Source organism: Rhinopithecus bieti, unplaced genomic scaffold (assembly GCF_001698545.2).
Source record: "Rhinopithecus bieti isolate Rb0 unplaced genomic scaffold, ASM169854v2 scaffold_13313, whole genome shotgun sequence".
Classification (NCBI taxonomy): domain Eukaryota; kingdom Metazoa; phylum Chordata; class Mammalia; order Primates; family Cercopithecidae; genus Rhinopithecus; species Rhinopithecus bieti.
The window spans coordinates 801,966-824,399 of NW_016807444.1; the positions used below are offsets into that span (position 1 = coordinate 801,966).

Sequence of the window (22,434 nt, forward strand, 5' to 3'; positions counted from 1 at the left end):
AACGCAAGTCAGACTGACTGAATTGGAGGAAGAGAGATATTCTTAAGGAAAAGGTTGAAATTTTAAAGGACCGATTAGAAATAACTAAGAGGAAAATGAGAACTTAAAGGTCAGACCACACTGATAAGCACTGCATCTAACTTCTTTTAAAAGGCCATTAAAATAACTATCTTAAATGTAATTGTAAAATAGTGACTGAGGACTAAAAAGACATTTAACAGAAGAAAAAAACCCAAAGAACCCAAAATAGACCAAAATGACTCCCTAAAAGAGAATCAGGGATCTGGAAACCATTTAAAGTCATCTCTGAAAGCTAAGGTTTGAGAATTCATACTAATTGCAGACCTACTCATTAAAGATTACTATCAACATACCAAGAGGTTAAAACCTCTAGACATATTTGAGAGATGAAGCTTAGAAATTAGAATATAGCCATTGACAGAGGTGATTCTGGCATTACCTATACCCTGGAGGGACATGCCCAAGCCAAGAGAAAACACAGCAAAGGTGTCAATGAGTGATAAAGCCTGTCTGGATTGGTTGTTGAACTAAAATGAAAACACCTCCTGGCTGGAATGATACAGTTCTGAAAAGTGAAGATAAGCCACACTTGTTAGATGTGTTTGACATTGAATGGTGATAATTTCTGAAGTTCTCATGGATTCACACCTATTGCAGTGAGAGACCCTTGGGATGACAACTTGAAACACCCTAGCTCATTTTTATTTTGAATTGCATTTATACATCGTATTACCAAAATATGTTATTTTTGTTCATTGAAGAAATTCCGATTGACATAGTTTGTCCAATAATGTGGCTGACTTGAATTTGAAGAAGTTTCAGCTGACAGTAGAGTAATCTTGGAGTTACTTTAATAAATAGACTATTTTGATTCAATGCAGAACCTTTTGAAAGAGGTGAATCTAAATGGAATACTCAGGCTTTCAGAAGATACTCAAGAGTACTGCTGCTGTTTGGAGAGTGGCCCATGAAACATAATGCAGTACTGTTTGGATAAATTTCCAGTACTTTGGACCAGGGGAACACCACAAAGCCCTGTGGCCATGGGCTTTTTTGTTATGCTCAAAGTGTCAAGGGAAAAAAGCAATACAGTAGAAAAGAAAGGGAACACTTCATCCCCATGCATGATGTTTTCCACCTATAAAGGGATCCCTGGGCTCCACCCTTAAACTTTCTACCCTAAAGATGAATAATAAATTATCCTTTTGATACATTTGAGAGAAATAAGTGAACATGTTTGGTTCAACTCCTACTTTTCCTTTGGAAACGCGTCAGCCCACAGATAGCATAGTACTTCCCTGCTCCCTTCAGGGGAGAACTTTTAAGGTCTTCCATGACTATGACTGGTTAGGGAATTTTGCCTCAGTTTGGGTATTTAGGAGACTCATTTTGTACTAAACTAAGCTATATCCCTCCACATTAGCCTTTACTAATAACAAAGATTGTGTATTAGCCTTGGCTTTTATTTTTTGCTGTTCAGACTTAGGTGAAGGAGAGGCTTGCTGTTTACTGCCATCCTCTTAATGAATCCAATACACATTTTCTTGATAATTACCTAATTGGGTGAGAGTTTCTCATTTTGAGAATTATGTTGGCAAGAAGATAACCCCATCTTTTCCATCTTCTCTCCCAGCATCTCAGATCTTCCTTCTTTTGACCTCTGCTGCAGCCATTGAGTTCTGATCGCTCTAAGCATGGCCAATTTGATGAGCTGATGGCTCTCTTTGTGAGAGTCAGTGAAAGGGTGTAAGACAGGTTACTTCAGTCTTGCCAAAGTTATTCCATGTGGCACTGAAAGTTTAAGTGAAACCTTTTAAAATATTAGTTGGGCAACTATATCATGGGATAACAAGCAAAGAATGAAAAGACTTTAAATATTCACTTTCGGAAGTAATTTCAATATATTCCTTTGTAAGACTTTCCTGAAACTCCTTACAACTTAGAAGAAAGCCCCACTCCTACTCATCGAAAGCAATCTCAGTCTCTAAGTGTATTCTTATACTGCCCTATATTTATTCCTATTATTCTAGAATATTATCCATACTTTCACATTTAGTTAATGCAAGTCATGAGGAGTTTGTACGTTGCTACCAGAGTTCATTTGAAAATATATGAGGACATTGGTTATTGGTTTTTTTTTTTTTAATCCTTTTTTTTTTATATATATACTTTTAAGTTCTAGGGTACATGTGCATAACGTGCAGGTTTGTTACATATGTATACTTGTGCCATGTTGGTGTGCTGCACCCATCAACTCGTCAGCACCCGTCAATTAGTCATTTATATCATGTATAACTCCCAATGCAATCCCTCCCCCCTCCCCCCTCCCCATGATAGACCCCGATGTGTGATGTTCCCCTTCCCGAGTACAAGTGATCTCATTGTTCAGTTCCCAACTATGAGTAAGAACATGCAGTGTTTGGCTTTCTGTTCTTGTGATAGTTTGCTAAGAATGATGGTTTCCAGCTGCATCCATGTCCCTACAAAGGACGCAAACTCATCCTTTTTTATGGCTGCATAGTATTCCATGGTGTATATGTGCCACATTTTCTTAATCCAGTCTGTCACAGATGGACATTTGGGTTGATTCCAAGTCTTTGCTATTGTGAATAGTGCCGCAATAAACATACGTGTGCATGTGTCTTTGTAGTAGAATAATTTATAATCCTTTGGGTATATACCCAGTAGTGGGATGGCTGGGTCATATGGTACATCTAGTTCTAGATCCTTGAGGAATTGCCATACTGTTTTCCATAATGGTTGAACTAGTTTACAATCCCACCAACAGTGTAAAAGTGTTCCTATTTCTCCACATCCTCTCCAACACCTGTTGTTTCCTGACTTTTTAATGATTGCCATTCTAACTGGTGTGAGATGGTATCTCATTGTGGTTTTGATTTGCATTTCTCTGATGGCGAGTGATGATGAGCATTTTTTCATGTGTCTGTTGGCTGTATGAATGTCTTCTTTTGAGAAATGTCTGTTCATATCCTTTGCCCACTTTTTGATGGGGTTGTTTGTTTTTTTCTTGTATATTTGTTTGAGTTCTTTGTAGATTCTGGATATTAGCCCTTTGTCAGATGAGTAGATTGCAAAAATTTTCTCCCATTCTGTAGGTTGCCTGTTCACTCTGATGGTAGTTTCTTTTGCTGTGCAGAAGCTCTTTAGTTTAATTAGATCCCATTTGTCAATTTTGGCTTTTGCTGCCGTTGCTTTTGGTGTTTTAGACATGAAGTCCTTGCCCATGCCTATGTCCTGACTGGTACAACCTAGGTTTTCTTCTAGGGTTTTGATGGTATGAAGTCTAACCTTTAAGTCTCTAATCCATCTTGAATTAATTTTTGTATAAGGAGTAAGGAAAGCATCCAGTTTATTGGTTATTAAAAGGACCAGAGAACATTATTGATGTTTTTTTGGTGGACTGAGGGATATAAATTTTACCACAATAAGAACAACCCCATCCAAATTCCAAAAGCACCCCATTAATCAAAAATTGATAAGGTTGTATTATGTTGCTTATTGTGAACAGTTCCATGATGATCATTTTTGTACATGTCTTTTCCTGCTTATGTGTGCAGGGGTGAAATTGTTGGGGTATATGATATGCTTTTGTGCAGCATTTGTATCAATCAGTTTCCCTAAGTGGTTGTACAAAATTTATACTCCTATTAGCAATGTATGAGTGTTATCAGTAGCACTACATCCTTGCTTCCAGGGGGTATTTTTTCTCCTAAATTTGTCTCTTTTGGTGTGTATACAGTGTTACCTCTTTAATTTGATGTATCTAATTACTAACTACTGTGGTTGAGCAAATTTCCACATGGCTTCGAGTATTTGACTTAAACTCTATTTTGAAATTCCTGTTCAAAATTCATCTCCCACTTTATATATTTTTATTCTTTCACAGCAATCATTTGATTAGCCAAAGTTTAACTATTTACCAATTTTTAAATTTTATATTTTATGCATAACTTTTTTGTATTATGCTTGGGAATGGAAAGCCTACCATAAGATCATTAGGTAATTTACATATATATATATGTGTGTGTGTGTGTGTGTGTGTGTGTGTGTGTATTCCAAAATATCCAGTTTGAATTACATATTTGGAGAGAAATACCCATGTAGACATAAACACACCTGGAATTTTTATGTGTGATATGAGGAAGGATGCAAAATTATTTTTCCTATAAGCATATTCAATTTACATAGAACCATTTGTTAAAAGAACATTCTGTCTCCAGTGTCTGGAGGTGTCAGCTTTGTCATAAATCAGATGCACCTGTATGTGGGAAAGAGTTTTTGGAACTGTTAATATATCTTTTTCCACTGATGTATTTGTCTGTATTTGGAATAAGATCATACTGTCTTAGTTATGGTAACCTTTTTAAGGTTTTTGTATATGATTGTGTAAGTGCTATTAAATTTTAAAGCCATTTTAATTTTCTATTTTGTACATCTATTGAAGATGTACAATATGGTACTTTGATATATATGTACAGAGTGAAATGATTGATAAAGTCAAGCTGATTAACACGTCCATCACCACACATAGCCTATTATTTTTAATTTTTTTATAAGAGCACCTAAGATGTACTTTTAGCATATTTTTAGTATACAATATTATTAACTGTAGTCTTCATGCTATATATTATATCCCTAGATTTATTTATCCTACATAACTGCAACTTTTTATCCTTTTACCTAGATGCCCCCCAATTGCCATCCCTCCCACTCCATTCTGCAGTCCTGTGGTAATCACTCACCTACTATGTATTCAACTGTTTTTAAGATTTCACATTTAAGAGAGATCATGCAGCACTTTTCTTTCAGTGTCTGGCTTATTTCACTTAGCGTAATGTCATCCAAATATATTTGTGCTGTTGTATATGGCAGAATTTCCTTCTTATTTAAGGCTGAATAATATTCTATTATATGTATACATCACATGTTATTTATCAATTAATCCACTGATGAATATTTAGTTTTCATGCTTAGTTACTGTGAATATTGTTGCTACAAATGTGAGTGTAGAAATATTTCTACCAGGTGCTGAATGTTGTTTCCTTTGGGTATGTACCCAGAAGAGGGATTGTTGGGTCATATGGTAATTCTAGCTTTAATTTTTTAAAGTACGTTCGTACTCTTTTTTATCATAGCTGTACAAATTTACATTTCATTTACATTTAGTGTACAAAAGTTCCCTTTTCTCTACATCCTTGTAAATACCTATTATCTCAACTTTCTGATTATAGCCATTCCAACAGGCTTGATGTGCTGTTTTATTGTGGTTTTCATTTGCATTTCCCTGATGATTAGTGATGTAGAGCCCTTTTCATATACCTATTTGTCCATTTATATGTTTTCTTTGGAGAAATACTTATTCAGATACTGTGCCCATTTTCAATATGTTTATTTTTATCTTTGTTACTGAGTTGTGTGAACTTGTTATATGTTTTAAATATTAACCTCTTATCATATGTATGGTTTGCAAATATTTTCTCCCAATCCACAGGATGTTGTTTCATTTTGTTGATTGCTTCCTTTAGTATGCAGAAGTTTCTAGTTTGATATAGCCCCATTTGTTTATTAATGCCACTAAAATCATTTTAGTTATACTTTTCTTTTGAATTTTATATAAATTATAGAATCAACATGTTTCTTTATTAAGAAACAAACTGCCGAGATTTTAATTGGAATTTCATGAAAACTATTAAAATATTTAGGAGGAATTGACCTCTTTAAAATATTTATACTCCCAGTCCATGAACATTTACACCTTCCTTAATTGTTCTCAATATTCGGCATAAAGGTCTTCATTTGTTCATTCACTAACTGTTCCCAGCTGTGAAAGGCAGTGTAATAATCTTCGAGGATGTCCACTTCTTAACTCCTGGAATTTATGGATATGTTGTTACCTTACATGACAAAAACAGACTTTGTACATATGATTAAATTAAAGGTTCTGAGATGAGATTATTCTGAATTATCTGGTTTGGTCCAATATATTCACTAGGATCCTTAAGAGAAAGGCAGGAGGATCTGAGACAGAGAAAAGACTAGAAAAGGAAGAAGAAGTTGGAGTAATGTGGAGCCAAGAACCTACTAAAGGGCAACTTCTAGCAACTGGAAAAGGCAAGCTTTCCTAGAGCTTCCGAAAGAAGCACAGCCCTGCTGACTGCCTTTGGAATTCTGACTTCTAGAACTGTAAGAAAATGATCTCATATTGTTTTAAACCACTAGGGTAATAAAAATTTGTTATACTTGCCTTTGGGAACCAATATACTGTTTAGTATAAATGTGCTGAACATCCTTGAGTAGTTTATTTCTCAGGATTGATATTTTTGATGCAATTGCAAATGACATTGTTAATTTTATTTTATAAATATCTGTTGTTATAAAGTAAAAATGCAATTGTTGCTAATATATTTGTCTTGTTTCAAGTGGCCTTGCTAAATTTATTTATAAGTTTTAATACATATTTTAAGCCTCAGCTTAAGTCTAACTCCATCAAATGTGAATGCTTTATTCTGTCAAATCACTTTTAGTGATCTGTTAGAACCAATCAGAAAAATAACAAAAAATAAACAATTACCTGACTTTTAATTATGTTCCATTAACATTGAAGGTAAAAACAATCTGCATTCATGTGCAGAATATCTTTTACTATAATAGGAGAGTGATTTTTCTAATTGTTTTGAAATTAATTATTATCTTATAAACAAGGTAATGTATTTCAATTGAAAAGCATAAAAAATTAAAAATAGATTAGTCAGTGATCCATACTATGAAATATGTTGACATAAGCATAGGGAAAGAGATTGACCTTTTATTTTATTCAAAAGAATGATATTCAATGTAGAAAATTATGGAAAAATTGGTACAGTTAAGTACAGTGCAGCATAGGTAAAATTGGGAAAACAACTATTTACCACCTGTGTCTGAACTCTAGCTCTGTCCTAGCTGCAGCAGACTACTAATTGTAGTTATATATCTTTATCGAATGTCTACCCCTTTTAAGTTACTTTACATTTTAAAATCTGATTTACAACCTTTCAAATATAACTGCTCAGACACTGATTAAGAAACTTGAGATGGTGTGATATTAGGTGTCACCTTGATTGGATTGAAGGATGTCTAGATGGCTGGTAAAGTATTGTTTCTGGGTGTGATTGTGAGGCTATTTCCAGTGGAGATTGACATTTGAGTCTGTAGGCTAGGAGAGGAAGATCCGCTCTAGGGACCATTCACTAGGGACCATCCAATTGGCAGCCACCCTGACTAGAATAAAGCAGGCAGAAGAAGATCAGTATGTTTGCTTGCTGGGTTTTTTGACTCTTTCTTCTTCCAGTGCTGAACTTTTGCTTCTGCTACTCCTGCTCTTGGACATTGGACTCCAGATTCTTCAGCCTTTGGATTTTGAGACTTCTACCAGCAGTTTCCCAGGGGCTCCCAGGCCTTCAACCACATACTGAGCATTGCACTGTAGGCTTATCTGGTTTTGAGGCTTTCAGACTTGGACTGTGCCACTACTGGCCTTTCTGTTTCCCCACTTTATTGATGGCCTGTTGTGGAATTTTATCCGGTAATTGTGAGCCATCTCTTTTTAAGAAATTCCCTTATATATATATATACATATAACCTACTGGTTCTGTCCCTCTGGAAAACCCTTACTAATAGAGATGGCAAAATTTAAATAAGGCAAATAAGCAAAACATGAAAACCAACCTAGGGCTCTGTTTCTGATTTCCTGGCTCTTGATTCTCTATTAATTATCACTAAATATTGATGAACTGATATCAGCAGAACTCAATTGTTCTTGGTATAATACAGGCTATTTAAAATACCCACTCTGCCATGTATATAGCATGTATATTTATCTCTTTGCAATTTTAGAAAATCAGAGGTTCTAGATGGTGAGAAATCACAAACACATAATTTTCTTAACAACAAATGAGGCAAATGCTAGAACCATAGTAAGTGAATTTGAGTCTAATGTCAAAAATGTTTTGGTTAATAAAACTTTCAAACAGATAATTGTAAGCATTTAGAAAGGTATCAAATAACCCTTAAGAATTAATTAGGATTAAAAAATTATATCATTTAATAACTTATTTTTGATAGACAAATACATAAGAGATCTGTTCTTTCATTTCATCATTCATTCATCATTATTCAGCAAGTAATTATTTAGTGCTATGCACTCTTCTAATTACAGGGGATGGGCTTGTGACTAACATGAACAACATCCTGCCCTTTTGGTGAAATATGAAAAAATATAAACCATAATTGTCAAATATAAGTATATCTATATATACCTGATCTATGATGTATGATATTCAAAGTCAGGTAGTGGCAAATATGAAAAATAAAAAGAAGCAATATAAGAAGATAAAAGATTACATAAGGGACATGTTTCAGATAAAGCAACTGAGGAAGTTATCTATGGGAATATCGTAGTTGAACAGAGTATGTATGCTATGTAAGAGAAGAATATTTTATGTAAGAAGGTCAGCAGTTGTAAAATTTTTGCAGAAAGAAAATATAAGACTAGGAGGAGGGAGCTGCAGATCAGATCACATACAGACTTACAGGAAAGACATTGATGGGTGCAGGAAGTATCTTAAAGGTATTTGAAAAATTATTTTAGTTCCTGTGTAGAGGATAGCCATGGGAAGGACAGCAGAATCAAAGAAACCAGATATAAAACACTAAAAGAGTAAAATAATTTTGGCATAACTGTTAACAAATTATTTTTTGTATCTTTGAGAAATGGATGGAGAACTCCGGACTTTCTGGTATTACAGTTAGTTTCACTTAGTAATTTCTGAATGAGAATTCCAAGAGAGCATTGATTAATGATTCAAAGCCAATTTGGAATGAACTGAGGCATAAGACTTGGTTCTTCATATTATCTTGTTGAGCATCTTTATCAGTGATTCAGCTGGGTACATGAAAAACATGCGAGTAAAATCACAGATGACCTGAAGCTGGCAGTGACACATTGAAACATGTATATAGGCCTACTATATTATCATAACAGACTGGAAAATGTAGTCACATTTTTGAAAGAGACTTTGCTTCAGAAAGACAAATCAAACATCAGACAAAAATTCCAGACAAAGCCACGATCAACAACCCCACACAACCTCGAATCCCATGAAAGGTTTAAGCAACAGCAGAGAGACCTGGCTATAGCTCCAATACCAGAGAGAAAACAAGACAGAGCGCCATCAGTGTATCAGGAATTTTCAGAAATTTCTATCAGTAAAAGACAAAACAGTTTCAAATTGTACACAGAAGAAAAACCCCAAAAACCACAGTTCAAATCAACAGCAGAAATATACTGTTATTGTCATACGAATAGTTCAAGGGATATGTAAGTCAAGACTTCATAGAAATTAGATTGAGCCTTCTGGCATTCACTAGGTATTAAGTGGAAAGCTGTAGTATGAGTGGGTTGGCTAGTCAGTGTTAGCACTAAAGAATGAGGAAAATGTTTCAGGGAATTAACAACATCCACATAAACCTTCCTCTTCCATATACTCAACAGAATTAAATACATAGAACAAAACTGACAAACAAAAATTATCTACTTAAAAAGATATGAAAACAATTGGAAAGCAAACCTATTCCATGAAGAAAAGCCATCAAATCAAAAGTAAACACATATTTAACCCACAACGAATCTGATTTAACGCGGTGGCTCAAGCCTGTAATCCCAGCACTTTGGGAGGCCGAGGACGCAGGCGATCACGAGGTCAGGAGATCGAGACATCCTGGCTAACACGGTGAAACCCCGTCTTATAAAAAAATACAAAATCTAGCGGGCAAGGTGCGCGGGCGTCTGTAGTCCCAGCTACTCGGGAGGCTGAGGCAGGAGATGGCGTAAACCCGGGAGGCGGAGCTTTTGCAGTGAGCTAAGATCCGGCCCACAGGCCACTCCAGCCTGGGCGACAGAGCGAGGACTCCGTCTCAAAAACAAAAACAAAAACAAAAAACAAAGAAAATATATATAATTTGGCCGGGCGCGGTGGCTCAAGCCTGCATCCCGCACTTTGGGAGGCCGAAGACGGGCGAATCACGAGGTCAGGAGATCGAGACCATCCCTGGCTAACAGGGTGAAACCCGTCTCTACTAAAAATATACAAAAAACTAGCCGGGCCGAGATGGCGGGCGCCTGTAAGTCCCAGCTTATTGGGAGGGCTGAGGCAAGGACAATGGAGGGAACCCAAGGAGGCGGAGCTTGCAGTGAGCTGAGATCTTGGCCACTGCACTTCAGCCTGGGCGACAGAGCGAGACATCTGTCCTCAAAAAAAAAAAAAAAAAAAGAAAATATATATAATTCCATATCTTATACAGAAATTCAAAAGATATTTAAGAAAAATATCAATTAGAAATATCTAAACTGAAAGATACTTTATTAAGTTAACAATGGTGAAATGGAACATAGGAAAAATATCCCAAGCACAGCAACAAAAATATTAAAAAAGGAAAAAAATTTTTTTAAAAAGGGGGGAAGCCTATGAGAAAAATGTTTAACATATAGAACATATTTCCAGAGGTTCAGACTTTATAATAGAAAGATAAAAAAGATTGGGAAGAATAGAATGCAGATAATGAAGCATAACGTTTAAAAATGAAGAAATAATTATATTTATTTATAATATATAAATTATATATATTTTTATATATAATATTTAAAAAGTCCTCTGTACTCAGTAAGGAAGAGATTTTTTTGCTGCAATAAGAAACGATCTCAAAGTCTAAGTAACATAAAAATACAATGGTTTATTTCCCGTTCATACTATATATCCATCTTGGGTTAGCATAGGGCTCATGTCAATTTCATCCTCACTCAGGGACCCAGGTGAATGCATTATCCATCATATAAACTATCACTTGCTGTAGCAGTTGGGAGAAACAAAGGTAACAAATTGCATATAGTCTCTTACAGGATATTTTTCATGCTTGAAAGTAGCAAATAGTACTTCTGCACACTCTATTAGTGTATACAATTCATAAGATCAAGTCATCACTTCAAAATGGAAAACAAAGCAACAAAACAAAAGATATGCAAAAAGAATAAAGAAAGTGATTATTCCAGAGGCAGAGAATAATCAAACTATTATACATATTACTGATATTCAAGAAGTAGAAATATGCAAATGAAAAATAACATATATATATATGAATAAAATATATTTAAAATAGAATTCAGTGTACAGGTTGAAAAGGCACCATTCATTACAGGAAAATTTAAAGTAAATTATCAGCACTTACAAATATTCTGTTAAGCTGAGGGCATTCAGTCACAAAAGAAATGTGTATACTCTTAGACAATTATATTGAATTCAGATATTATCATAATGAAACAAAGTTCTGAGAAAAGTAAATGTACCCTAATTATTTCGTGGTCAGAAAAGTATTCATTCAGCCATAAAGCCATAGGCATTATCATGTCAGCAAACATATCTTTGAGCATTAATTGAGAAAACTACTGAAAAACATTCATATGTGGATGACCAATAAAACCCTAGAAATAAAGAATGGAGGAATTTGGAGAACCATAGATTAAACAATAATTGATGAGAAACTTTATTCAATCTAGAACCAAGCAAACTAATTTTTAAAATTATGGTTACATAGGAGAAAGTAAATATTATGTAACATGACAATTTAAAATGATAATACTGATAAAGTTATGGGAATAGTGATAAAAAGAGAGAAGCAGAACCATGTAATTATCTCATTTTCATAACTGAGGGTAAACAGATACAGTAAAAAATGTGAATGTATTTAAACTCATTTCAATTCATTTCATATAATTGTGTATCAGTTAAATATGTCATAAATTAATATTTTATATAAGTATAGTGATTTTTTTATATAGCAAAATGTTTTTACATAAAATCACCTGGGATATTAAAGCTGATATAAGGATATAATATAGTTTATATGTCCCCTCCAAATCTCATGTTAAAATGTGATCCCCAGTGTTGGAGATTAGGCCTAGTGGGATGTGTTCGGGTCATGCTGGTGCATCTTTCATGGCTTGGTCGTGTGCTCATGATAGTGAGTTATCCTGAGATCTGGTTGTTTAAAATTGTGTGGCACTTCCCAAACCCCACTTTCTGTCTTACTCCTGCTTTTTGCCATGTGAGACATCTGCTCCCCTTCCACCTTCCACCGTGATTGTTAGCTTTCTGAGGCCCTCACCAGAAGCTGATGTGAATTCAGCCCATAGAATCTTGAGCCAGTTAAATTTCTTTTCTTAGAAATTATAAAGCCCTGAGTATTTCTTTATACACTGCCTAACAGAGAATGCATCAATTAAGAATGCATTTCATTTACGAATACAGCTCAAAAATTGAGAAAAAACATCCTTATTAAGTGTATTTTAAGTATACACAAGTTTTATCCCTTACTCAAATGATTGGAAATTTGTCACTCCAGTTGATTCACAGTTGCTTCAAATTGTTATAGTTGACATCCAGATTTCCAGTGAAGTCTTTCAAAGATATAGCCTTCATCTTTACAGTCAAACTGTTTATTTAAGCTTACAAACACATAAGGAAGCAATGGAAGGAGTAAGGCAGATGAGGGCCACTTCTCCTCTCTTTCAAGGCACTTGAACTTAGCACATACCATTTCTTACTTTCAGCTGACACTTAGTACCCACATGGAGCCACATTGGAGAAAGAAATGTAGTTTTTCTTCTGGGTTTCCATGAAAAGACAATATAAAAAATATTTGACAAAAATATTTTTAAGTCTGAAAAAAAGACAAAGTAGACATAAAAACTCTTTTACCCTACTCGTAAGCAAGCGCATGTTTGTCTGTAATAGAATGGATATTTTCTGTTTTCTTATAGAACACTAGTGATGTTCAAACAGATAGAATTTACATTCAACTAACTAATCTCTTTAATACATTTCAGATTTTCATAATGATAAAATAGTTTGTTCTTGAGATTTTAGTTGCAAATTAAAGATTAAGCATTTTGCAGTTTGGAAACATTTCTTCTTTGATATTTTTTCTTGCTTTTAGAAAAGATAAACAAGTGTAGTGTTTTGTTTCTTATGCTGGTAACACTATTCTGTTTTAATAAACAAATGTGCCTGAGATAAATGTGTTTCTATAAAGTAGACATGACAATATCACACAAAGATTTTATAAAAGAATAACTAAAATTCCAAATGGAAAAACACAAAGTAATTTGCCCTATAATTAAGTTCAAATTTCACATGAGAGTCAATCTTAAATCCTGAAATACCACCCAGCGATTTCTAACAAATGGACTTTTAAGACTTTTATTTTTGAGTGTGTGTGGTTCGTTTCAGGTCTTCTCCACTTTATGTAAGAATATTCCAATTCAGACTGAATGTGGTGGCTCATGCCTGTAATCCCAGCACTTTGGAAGGCCTGGGCTGGAAGATCACTTGAGGCCAGTAGTTCAGTCTGGTCAACATAGTGAGACCCTCGTCTCTACTAAATAAATAAATAAAATAAATAAAATACTAAATAAAGTAGATGATAGGGGAAAAGATAAGTAAGCTGCGGATTGGTATCTGCCGGAGGCAAAGGAACTCTGAGCGCAGCGTTCGGACCTGTAGGAGCAATGATGGTTCACTCCACTCCAGGCATTTGTGACAGTGAGACTCCTTCTCAAAAAAATAAAAGAATGTTCTAATTCATTTGATTAAATTCAACTACCTTTGGAAGGCTGGAATGTATCTCACTTTTTTTTTTTTTTTTTTTTTTTTTTGTTTTTATATGCTTTAACTTGACTTGGTTCCTTCAAGGAAGTGGCGAATTTTCTCCCTAACTCTGTGACATGAAAAGGTTTCCAGATGGAGAGTAATGAAGCCCAAGGCAACTTTTTAACTAGTGTTTCGCTTAATTGGATTTTCGGGGACCTATTCTTTACAATAAATAAAAACATTTAGGCGAAAAAAAAAAAAAAAAAAAAAAAAAAAAAACCGGCCCATCAAGTTTTTATAAAAGAGAAATATACTTTATCTTAAATGCTTTTTTGAAATTTTCCACATATTTTCTTCTTTCAAGCCATTACCCAGATTACTATACATATAGTGTTTTACATGAGCAGAGGCTTTATACGTCCTTAGTACTGCAGAAAAAGGAGTTGGCTGGCATTATTGAGGGCATAATATATTGCCAGACACTGTACATAATACAGTGTATATATTGTCTCTGGAATAAGTTTTGTTTTAAACATACACTTTAAGTTCATTTAAATATTTTACGTTATTGTAACACTGCTTTTTTTTGTTTGTTTGTTTGTTTTTTTGAGACAGAGTTTTGCTCTTGTAGCCCAGGCTGGAGTGTAATGCCATGATCTCGGCTCACCACAACCTCTACCTCCCAGGTTCAAACAATTCTCCTGCCTCAGCCTCCCAAGTAGCTGGGATTACAGGCATGCACCACCATGCCTGGCTAATTTTGTATTTTTAGTAGAGATGGGGTTTCTACATGTTGGTCAGGCTGGTCTCGAACTCCTGACCTCAGGTGATCTGCCCTCTTCAGCCTCCCAAAGTGCTGGGATTACAGGCGTGAGCCACTGAGCCCAACCATATTTTCCTCTTTAATTCACTATTGCCTTTGTTATTAAGCCTTACAGTTTTTGCCTCTGTTAATTTCACATTACATTTGGGCTACAATAAGGATACAGGGTGTGTGTTGGTGCATTAATTACAGTAAATTAATACTGAGGTGAACAATTGCTGACATTAATTAAATAACCATATAATCCTTAACTTTTTTTGTGAAAGTGGAACTCATTAATTGGGTTATTTAATGACTGTCAACATAATTATTTTACTTTAATACTATATTTTTAAACACCTTATTTTAATTACATGCTAATATGAAACTAGGAGAGATCACCAATTATTTCAGTACCCCTTCTCTTCTTCTTCTAAGGAAATAGAATATTTAGCTGGACATATGACCGCCTCTAATAAGATCATAGTCTGGAGAGGCTTTGTGACTACTGGCAGCTAGTGGGTTGTAAAAGAAGTTGGTATGTAGTCTTTTAAGAATCTTCCTAAAAGGCACTGAGTAGCCCTATGATTCCATTGTTTTAGATCTTTTTTTCCATTTTATTGCCTCAAACACAGTTTATCTCTAAAACATCAGAATGAGGTTCAGACCCTGGGTAAGATGGAGTCGTAAACTGAATTTCTGAAGACATTTTTAATGAAAACCACCATAAAAGTCCTAGATGGCGTTTCTACAGACTTTTATCAGACAGATCAATAAACTTTTTCTTTGTCATTTATGCCTACATAATTTGGGGGTTTTCTATTACTCACAAGTATATCTATATATAAATTATATACACAGTATTCCTCCTAGAAGAATACATTATGTAATTTAAACTACTCTTCCTTAATGTAGATATGCTAGTGTTGTCTAAACTGAGTCCTTTTCTCATACAAAGTTAATTTGTAATTCGCTAATTCAAGGAGAAAATTGGTAGTGACATCAGGAAACCAAAAGATTAACTTTACTCAGAACAAATGTGTCTGTTTCCCAGTATAAGGAATCCTCTTTTTATCTCAGAGTTTGATACTGACTGAAGTCCTTTATCTTCTCTCTCTAAACTGTTTTCCAAGGTGATCTTAATCAACCTGATATATTTTAATAACACTTATATGATGGTGATGAATCTAAGAGTTATCAGCCCAGCACCTCCTCATTCTGAACTCCAGACATCTACATCCACTTTCCTACTTCACGCATTCATTCAGTGTTCAAATAATTATTGCAAACCAGGCATCAAAAAATAATGCTTGCTTTCTACACTCACATTCAGGTAACTGCTTAATCATGTGTTTTTCCTTTTTCTCATCCTTTCTTATCCATCCTATTAGTAAATTTTAGTGACTTCATTTACAAAACAAATCTCATACTCCCCTTTCCTTTGTTTCTATTACTTTAATAAATCTATCCATCAGTTCCTTTCAGGGATTAATAGACTAGCATTTTATCCCAGCTTCCTTCCTCAAAATTCACCCCTTTTAATTTATTTCCCATAAATCAATTCATTCATTTCCTGTACTGCAAATTGATCTTTCCTCAGACAGATAATTAAATGCTGGGGAAATGCTGTTTAAACCACCAATGGTTTCCCATTAACCTTAGAATGAAATCCAAAGTTCATGTAATAGTCTACAAAGTCCAACATTAATTAAGGCCCTGTTGTCTGATTTCATTTTCTAAAATCCTCCAATGTCCTCACCAAAGTGTGATCACATTGGCTTACTTTCCAGTTCTACAACTATCCAATTTCATTCCTCAGGTTTGTACATAAGCTAATTCCTCTTTCTGGTCTGTTTATTTCCCAGATTTTGGCATGTCTGGCTACTTCTTATCAATAAAGTATCATATTGAACATCACCCCAGTGGGGCTTTTCCTGGAAATTCAATTGAATGTGACCATCCATGCTTTATCTCAATTAACATATTTTCTTTTTATTATGTAATTTACTATTATTAATCAATCTTGATTTTTTTTTCCATCTTTCCTTACTAGAAGGTAAGTTACATGGAAGTAGTAATCTTGTCTTTTTACTTATCCCGGTGTCATTGGAACCTAGAACAGTGACTGGCATGCAACAAGTAAATGAATAGTTAGAATAAATAAAGCAATAAATTACTTGGATATATAGTACCTATTGTTCTGAAGTTCAAACTGTTAGTTGAGGATGTTATCCATATTGCGTATTACTAATTATAACCTCTATAGTAGTGACAAGCAATGAAATAGTTATTTCCATACTTTGTGATCCTCTTGATTGATGCAAATGATTTTTTCAATACAGAGAATATTTTCAATATACTGTAGACAGAGTCACTGGTTTGAGACACTAGCCAATGACAAGGTTACTCTCTTTTAATTGGTTGAAGGCAGAGCTAACTGTGCACTGAGTTGCTGAGGGTGAGGATTAGAATGAAAATCTGTTTCTGGTGCTAAAGTTTCAACTATTAAACCACTTTTTTTTTGTCCACTAATTTCCGATGCAATCGAGACCCAAGAGTTAAATTTGTTCTCTTATCCTTGCGGTAACTGGTAGTTATCAATAAGTATTTCCATTTGCAGAGATGAGTAAAGTTGAGGGCTAAAATCTTGGCTTCCAGTTCTCTACTATGCTTTTGTGAGGTTAATCGATTTTAGAATAACCTAGTATTATTCATAATTTTAAGCTATCTTTAATGACATTGCTGTTGTTAATTAAAATTTGTCAGTGGCAATATAAAGTTTTGCTTTCTAATTTACCATAACAACAAGTAGCACTAATTACTTGAAAATAAGTTCAAATTTTGAACTTTTTTTTATTTCTCTAAAATCTAACTCCCTATTCTACCGTCTCCCCCAATCTATGGGACCATATTTCAAATTACTTATATACTTGGACTTGCAATTAAGCTTAATCCAATCAACATTCACAAATACATTGCTTTAGTTTCTTCATATTTTTTTCATTTTTATTTGGGTAAATATTTTGAATAATTTCCAAATGACTCACATTTGAAACCACGGAATTATCTTTAATGTATCTTTAAATTCACTTTTTATTGTAACAATTGTTTGAATTGTGAGTCAATTTTCTCTGATTTTCTGCTTACTGATGTTTTATTTTCTTTTGCTTTGTTTTTTTTTTCTGTGCCTTATTCTGTATGCATGGTTTTTCTGCATTCCATGTAAAATTTTAGTAGTATATAATACATAACTGAATAAATTTGACAAACGCTCAGTAAGTATTCAACAATTCACTACAAGCACTATATTCTTTAAAGTGATTCTTATTATTTTGTAAATGAGAAAACTGAAATTCACTCAAATGTGCTCAATTTGATTTCAGATACCTCAGTTATATCCACTATTTTATGGAGGAACATTATTTTTCTAGAAAAAAAAATTACATAGCACTTTGGGTTTCATGCGATAGGCAGATGACAAGTTCTTCCTTCTTCAGTTTAGGCCATCAGAATCAGACATTTTCTCATAGCCTATATTTAGGGTAAAATGTCAATACTTGTGGAAAAACTTTTTAAAGATTTAATAAAGAAATTTACACATTATACAGTATCATGGAAACATTTAATTAGACAATATCTATTTCATTTGATGATAAGCATACAATCAGTCAAACTGTATATAGCTGCTATTTGGTCTGTTTTAGAGCTGACTCATTGTATTTTAAGTGCTGAACAGCGTGATATAACTGGTAAAGCTTATCTGGCACTTAGAACTTAGCAAAATACAAGAATTCACAGTAAGCAGGCATAGCTTCTTTTTAGAATACATTCTCTTGAAATAGTAGAAGACAGTCCAATTTAGCTTACTGAGAGACAATTTTAACTCCTTAGTTCACCTAACTACATTTTACAGTTATATGGCTTTTAAGAAGTAGACTTATTAATGTTTTAAACATACCATTTAAATGGATAATTATGGCAAAATTATTCACATTGGTTATCACCAATCAGAAAGTCAAGGAAGGTAAAGCTACTGAGTTCAAAGTTCCTATTTTCACTTGTTATATCCTTCATAACCCTTAGATGATTCCAAGGGTGTGTACAACACAAGATTATAGGTAAATCTAAAATTTGTGTAAAAGAGTTGTTTTGTGTAAGAGTAAATCTTTAAACATTTCAAAAAAATGAAGACATAGAGCCAGTGAAAGCATGTGAAATACCATCAGCATGAAGGAGCATCTTTGTAATTAAATACCTTGTCTGTAAACTCATTGTTTTAATTATTGATGTCTTATTGGCAAGACTGGCCATTGTAATATACTCAAAGTTCTATATATAAACCTTCATTTAGTTATAAATATTCCAAACACTGACTTATTTGCACACACAAAAGTCATTATTGAAATGTTGTCCTTCAATTCTTTCTACTGTAGTTACTTGGGTCAAGAGATTTGATTTTAATTAACACCTTAGAAGTAAAATACTTGGCTTGACAAAAAAGTAAAGTCAAAACCTTGTATTGTATAATAATGCCTAAGCTGTGGATACTACTTGCAGTGTCATTTGGAGAGGTATCTAAATTCATTTAAATTTAACGGCACATAGAAAGTAAGAACACACAGAACACTGAGAAATGACTTCTAATTATCTGTTGTCTCATACAACACAGTGCAGTTGCATTCAGAGGTGACTGGATCATATTTCAGCCTTGGAGTTAAGTGTGTGCTTCATCTATGGGACAAAATCTTAAAGAAGCTGGTTATGGCTGTGAAATGCAGAGGAAAAACTGACTCAGCATCAAGTATTTACTATGTTTCCCTCCTTAAGTAAACAATAATCTTTATTAGGCAGAAAAGTATTCAGCCTCAATGATTATTTATGTTTGTACTTTTCTAGGTAATTAAATAGGATTCCTTGTGAAGTTAACTATAACTTTCATTTATCGAATCCCATATTAAAACCAATGAATTTCCTATTATATATTCAAGTTCCACAAGGGCAATACTTTATTAAAAAGTTGTGGAATATTTCAAAATGAAAAAATAACAACTCAGATACAGTGTTCCACTTAATGACAGGCTGCCTGTATAGTATTATAAAATGATTTGATTAAAAAAGCATTATTTTGTTTAATTAAAACATCATATTTTAACATCAACCCTGTGAGGGCATATGGTCCACAAGCTATGACTGCGGGCAATGGAGGCTGATATACTGAATCTCTATTATGCCTTACAGCACTTTTAGCTATATGACCTTGAAAAATACCATTTACACATTTGTAAAATTTGATAAAATTCATTGCTTACTCTATAGGGAATTTGTGAGACTTAAATTCATACTGAATATGAATTACCTACCTTAGAATACTTAGAAAGAAACCTTGTACTTCACAGTTTCTCTCAACTACCTCTTTCTTTTTCTCAACTTTCCTATTAGATGAAGTACCATGCCATGACATGTGGAACGTGGCTTCCTGAACAATAGCAGAGGTTCTGACTGTTGAAATCTGAAGGTGCAGGGGAATTTGTTCACCATGGATTGAAAGTTAACCAAAGAGAAATGGCAGATAGGAGAGAGCCAGGCATGCAGTTTCCTTCTAGTCCTTCAGTTCTTCATGCTGAGTAAGCACACCTGCCAAAAACTTGAGTGAGCTTTTTCCTGGACACTTAACAAACCAGGTGCCAACAGGGAAATATATTATCACGCCGCTTTAAATATTTCCCTGTTTCATTTCCCATTTACCTCCACAATACCCACCCTAAACTCACACCTTCCAAATTATCCTGCTATACAACACAAACTCAGACACACAGTATCTAGAAATAGTCAATTATTTGTATTTTTCAGGAATTATTATTATAATTATTTAACTGTTTACAGTTGGAGAATGGTTGCATGGAATTAAAAATTTTATAATATTTCTCCTTACTATGAAAGCAGGATTATGAGAAATTTTTGAAGTGTTAAGATGATGGTTTTCAAATAACCTCAACTGATGTAGGGAAACTAAACATTAATTGTATCTTTTGTTTGTGTTTTACTGTGACTCAGTGAGACAATTAGATTCAATAACGAGTTTCACAATCTTAATCAAATGGAAGTATATGCTTATTGTCATTTGTAATAATAAAACAGATGTGTTTTAATTTGCCATCTAACTATGTTTTTAGTGAAGCTCATCTGTTCCTTCTTATTTTTTATTTTAAAATTTTGTCCCTTTTACACTTTTGAATTAATAATAATTTTTTATTTTTTTCTTTATTTAGTGTATTTGTTACATTCGGTAAGAAGGACTGTGAAACGATATGTTAAACGATAGATGAAATTTATTAACCATTTCTCTTTTTGGCTTTTAAGTTTTTCCCCATTCTTGAGAATAAAAGTGTGCTTTAAGCCCTTGGCAGTAGTTTAGACAAATTATAGGCATGGGAGGACAGGTTTCTTAAAAGATATTTTAAGTCTGAATTTTTTTTACTTCTAAGTGTTTATTTAATCTTTTTTCCTTCTTTTTCCAGTGGACACCTACATGTTGAATTATTTCTTCTGAGGCAAACTTACTACAGAAGAAAACAAGAAACTACAATGGAAAATTAAAATCTCCTGAAATGATGAACAGTTAAGTTATAAATGAATGCTAAAAACAGAAAACAGTTAGCATAATGTCTTATGGAGTTTAAATATATGTAGAAGTAAGATGAATTTAACAATAACACAAAATCTGAAATGGAGTAAACACATTTTCAATGTTCTCTAACAGTACTGGATAAATTGGCAGAGAAAATAATTTGTGTTCAATATAATAAATAAAACACAGAAAATGTAATGTCTTGTAGTATTTAGTAGAACCAGTAAAAGAATATTGAAAGAATGTAACTAAGAAGCCAAATAAAGAAAAAAATATTAATTCAAAAGGTGTTGAAGAGATGAAAATTAAAAAATATATAAATAAAAAAAACAAGGAACAGGTGAACTTAACTAAAAACAGATGGCCAATTAAAATCCCACTATTTTAGTAATTATTATGAATTACCATAGACTAAATACTTCAACTGTGACTAAGATTGTCAAACTCAGTAAAACACACACACACACAAACACAAACACACACTCACACATGCTTTCTTTATACGTGACACTCTTAAAACGGAAATTGAAAGACATAAAATACAACATGAAAACAACAAGCTAAAAAAAAAACTGATGTACTTTGGGATCCGCCAGGGTGGGTGGATCATGAGGTCAGGAGAACAAGGCCATTCTGCCCAACATGGTGAAACCCCATCTCTACTAAAAATACAAAAATTAGCTGGGTGTGGTGGCGTGTGGCCGTGGTCCCAGCTACTCAGGAGGCTGGAGCAGGAGAATCGCTTGAACCCAGGAGGCGGAGGTTGCAGTGAGCCAAGATAGCGCCACTGCACTCCAGCCTGGGAGACAGAGTGAGACTCCGTCTTTAAAAAACAACAACAACAACAAAAAACTGATGTAACTATGCAAATATAAATCAAAATAAACATTAAGGAAAAACATTACTAAGGATAACAAATGCTAATTTGTATAAAAAAAGAGTTCAGTCCAATAGGAAATTGTCACAATTCTAAATATATATGCACTCAATAACACATCTTTAAATATACATATGGCAAGTGAAAAGGACGGATAAAAACCACTGAACTTACCATTCCATAAAAGCAAATTTTCAAACCTGAAAAATAAAAATAGAATCAACTTTTTCAGAATGCTGGAAATTTAACCAAAGGCTTGCAACAACCTGAGAAGCATTTAGTCAAGAAAAAAATGGTTTAATCCTTATAAGAACAGAGAATTTTGTGGTGTTTTAACTTACCTCATTTCCTACTCCTTAGCTCAATAGTAGACTTAAAAAATAACATCTTGCATTCCTGGTACAGG

General features: G+C 33.8%; 1 long non-coding RNA gene across 1 annotated transcript; it reads left to right on the plus strand.

The window, feature by feature from the left end:
• Positions 1-6,035: 6,035 nt before the first annotated feature.
• Positions 6,036-21,171, plus strand: LOC108535758 (uncharacterized). The gene is made up of 3 exons (XR_001887318.1): positions 6,036-6,225; positions 19,963-20,147; positions 21,042-21,171. It is a non-coding gene; the product is annotated as an uncharacterized LOC108535758 (long non-coding RNA).
• Positions 21,172-22,434: the final 1,263 nt, after the last annotated feature.